Below are 4489 nucleotides of genomic sequence, written 5' to 3'. Positions count from 1 at the left end.
TATAACATTGTATTGCTACCTAATGCCTTGTAATAATCCTGTAACATTGCTGTTAATGCTAATTTATAATGAAAGTTGTATAATATGTTGGAGCTTTTCTCCCTGGGCCTCCACTGAAAAAGAGCTCTTCAGCTCAGTTGGACAGTCCCGGTTAACAAATGTAAAATTATTTTTATATATATATATATATATATATATATATATGTATGTATATGTATGTATATTTATGTATATGTATGTATATTTATATATATATATATATATGTATATATATATATATATATATATATATATATATATATATATATATATCTTGACTGCAAACATTTCCAAGCCAGACATTGGGCAGAGTCCAGTCCCAGTATCCAGGGCTGGAGATAAGGGAAAACAATTTCCAGATATGTTAACTGTAACTGTAAAACTGCAGATGTCCTTCAAGGATGCATCTGCAGTCCTTACAAATGGGTTGTCCTGTCGTCAGGCAGCCCTTCGGTCGGCCGGATTCCAAAGTCCGGGTCTGGCCTCGGCTGATGTCGCACTTCACCCAACGTCACAGCTGCAGTTTTTCGGGTATAAAGGTATCAGCCGACGCCATTTTCCCCAGTCTTTCTTGCCGCGTGGCGCCCGAAGCAGAAGCTGTTCGCAAGTGCCGGTCGGTCAGAACCAGAGATTACTACTACCGAAGACTTCTAAAAAGCTAAGTACCCCGTTGGGGACTCTTTCTTGCCTCAGCCGATGTCAGAAAAAGTGAATAACTGTTTAACTTGTGGGAAATAAATACCTCATAAAGATTTCCACTCTTACTGCCTACCTTGTTTAGGCCCAGACCACGACGTAGCAGCTTGTCTAGCCTGTGCTTCTTTCAACCGACGGACGCTTAGATGTCGGTCGGAATTTGCTGAGGAATTCTTCGGCTCCGCTTTTTGCTTACATTATGGCGGAAACTCCGACTACGCAAATAACTAAAAAGCGCAAGGAAAAGGACCGACACTCGCGGTCCGCGGTTTCGGCCGAAACCGGTTAAGCCAACCGTGAGTGTCTCTGTTTCGGCTGAAACAGAGTCCACGGTTCTTCGGCCGAAAGCTTGCCTCCTACCGAGGCCTCATCCAGCATGGCTGAATCTGCTACTGAATTCCCACAGGATTTATCTGATACTATTCCTTTAGATATTTCTACTCCTGCACGTGGAGCTGCTAGGCCCCCTGCATCCATGTCGATTAAGGCTTTTGCCAGGGCTAAAGCAGCAAAATCTACCAAAACTGTGCCTGCTAAGACCCCCTCTCACAGGCCTAGCTCTAGTTCTCAAATGCTTAGTCTAGCAGAGGATCTCATTTCTTTGATCAGGGGATCCCAACCCCACCCAGACAGGGCCTCTCACCCACCTCCAGAGAAGAGGCCTAGAGCAGAACCCCCTGAGCCAGTTTCTTCAGATGACTCCTCTGATGATTCAGATAATTCAAACCCTCCAGAGGGCCCCTTTTCTCCTTATGAGGACTCTGATGCAGAAGACTCCATTCCTTCTGCCTCTCCGCCTGAGGAATTTTCTTTTGTGGAAACCTTGCATGCTATGAGGGAACAATTTCAATGGCAGGGCCAGGATTTTTCAGACTCTAGGAAAAGGCTTAGAACCTTTTTGCATTTGCCACAGCATAGGCCTTTAGCCATTCCTCCAGTACTTACTGTTGTGGATGATGCATTTAATGATGCTTGTACTGCTCCTGATTCTCTTCCCCCGGCCCCTGCTAAGCCCGATAGGTACTACAGGGTTCCGGACACACATTATCATTTGTATAAGGCTCCTTTGCAGATCCTGAAACTATCTCCCAGGGACCCAAGGCTGTAGCAGCTACCTCTGCCAAAACCCTCCCTCTGAAAGGGAATCTAGGGCCTTAGAGATGGGGTAAAAAAGTTTACACTTCTGCTACTCTTTCAGCTAGGGCTTTAAACTGTCAATTCCACATGATTCAGTATCAGGAATTTATGTTAGATCAGTTAACTAAAAAACTGTCCTCGGATGAACCATTAGACAAAAAATCTGTTCAGGAAATGGTACATAACATTCAGCAGATCAGTAATCATTCCTTAAAATGCGGCTATGATGCACTGGAGGCTTCTTTTAGATCAGCTATGACTGGTACAGTGATCAGAAGGCATGCATGGTTAAAAGAGCAGTCCTTACCAGACCATGTTAAATCAAAGCTCCTAGATGCTCCTATGGATAAGCTCAATCTGTTTGGCTCCCCGGCACAGCAGGTGCTGAAGAAGGTGGAGGAGAAAGCAAAATCTGTCCAGACAGTCAAGGATTTCTTGCAGGTCCAGCCTCCAAGGTTTAGTAGGAACTGGCCTTCCAAGAATTGGTCCTTTCCAGACACCTCCAGAGCCCAGAGAGGCAGGAACAGGCGCTGTAGAGGCAGGGGTCAATCCAGAGGTGCCTACAGGGGACGTCAATGGCAGACTAACAACTAGCGAGGTACTGCCACAGATCCAGCCACCACCACTTCCACAGGACAATCACAGTGACTTGGCTCTGGCACCGCCTACCAGGGAACAACTAGAAGCACCCTTAGGCGGAAAGCTAGCCTTATTTTCAGTAAACTGGCACTGCATCACAGGAGACAAATGGATTTTACAGACAATAGACCAAGGTTACAGGTTTCACTTCCATACTCTACCAAGGAAGAGAGGAATGCCAAACCTACCTTCAAATCAGAAAACAGAAGCTCTACAACAAATAAATCCCTTACTAAGCATGAGAGCTATAGAAAGGGTACCGTCTATGGAACAGGGGCAAGGATTTTACTCCAGACTCTTCCTGGTACCAAGAAAAGAAAACCAATGGAGACCTATTCTAGACCTGTCCGCTCTAAACACATACCTCATTGTTCCAAAATTCAAAATGCTGACCCTACAGCAGCTTCTTCCCATGCTGGGCAAGGAGTCTTGGCTGGTAACTCTAGATCTCAAGGAGGCATACCTGCATGTCCCCATACGACCAAATTGCAGAAGATACCTCAGATTTCTTGCAGGATCAGAGCATTATCAATTCTCAGCATTGCCCTTTGGCTTATCTACTGCGCCCAGAGTATTCACGAAATGCCTGGCATCAGTAATGGCTCATTGCAGACTTCAGGGAATTCAAATTTACCCTTACCTGGACGACTGCCTGTTACAAGCGGACAACAAAAACAAATTAACAAAAGATTTGAAAAAGGTCATTTATCTACTGCAAGCCCTGGGATACACAGTCAATATAAAAAAGTCAAGGCTGGTACCATCCCAAAGGATAACCTTCTTGGGTGCAGAGCTGGACACATCAAACCAAATGGCATTCCTAACAGCAGAAAAACAGAAGCACCTCCCTCTCTACTTCATGGCATTAACAAAGCAGAACCAGCTGATAGCAAGAAAAGTCCTGCAAGCCCTGGGTTACATGGCATCCTGCATAATATTGATTCCACATGCCAGACTACATATGAGAAAGTTACAGTGGTACCTAAGGAATTTATGGTCTCAGCACAAGCACAGCCTAGAAACCCTAATTCCAATAATTCCATGCCTGAAGCAAGAATTCCAATGGTGTGCTCAGGCCTGTCAATTGAACAAAGGACTGCCCTTCCACAGACCTCAACCAAGCCAGACCATCACAACAGACGCCTCAGACCTCGGTTGGGGGGCACACATGTTGGACAACTGCATACAAGGTTTATGGACTCAAGACCAGCTGCGCCTGTACATAAATCAAAAGGAGATGCTGGCAGTAAAACTGGCAATTCAGACCATTTCTTCGACAGGGTCAATTGCTGATAAGGACGGACAACACCACAGTTATGTGGTACATCAACAAACAAGGAGGCACGCATTCATACCCTCTATGCCGGATGGCAATGGACCTCTGGAATGTGGCCCTGAGCTTCAACATTTAGTTACAAGCAATATTTGTACTAGGAAAAGAAAATATACTGGCAGACATCCTAAGCAGAACTACCACGGATGCCCACGAATGGATGCTGCATCCAGACATCTTCAAAACCATTACAGGGAAATGGGGACTACCAGAAATAGACTTATTTGCATCCCCACACAACCACCAATTGAAAAAATTCTGCACGAGGGCATACCACCCACTTGCTTGGCAGGTGGACTCCCTATCCTTCATTTGGCAAAACCTGACAGCATATGCATTCCCACCTCTTCCTTTGATGCACAAGGTGCTATTGAAGATCAAAGAAGACCGTCCAAGGATCATCCTGATAGCTCCAGACTGGCCGAGGCAGCATTGGTACCCATTACTGAGGAGTATGTCTCGGGAACAAATATGGCCTCTGCCCCTAGTTCCCTTACTGTTAACACAGAACAACTTCAAAACCCTGCATCCAAACCTAAAAACACTGCAGCTGGCTGCCTGGAGCATTGCATAAGACAAAATAACCCAGATTTATCTCAAAGGGTTAAAGACATTATCTTGGAGGCTCGCAGACCCTCAACAAGA

The sequence above is a fragment of the Protopterus annectens genome, chromosome 1.part0, assembly GCF_019279795.1.
Source record: "Protopterus annectens isolate FY-2018-M chromosome 1.part0, PAN1.0, whole genome shotgun sequence".
NCBI lineage: Eukaryota > Metazoa > Chordata > Ceratodontiformes > Protopteridae > Protopterus > Protopterus annectens.
The sequence above is the reverse complement of the archived record's forward strand: the minus strand, read 5'-3'. Positions refer to the sequence as shown.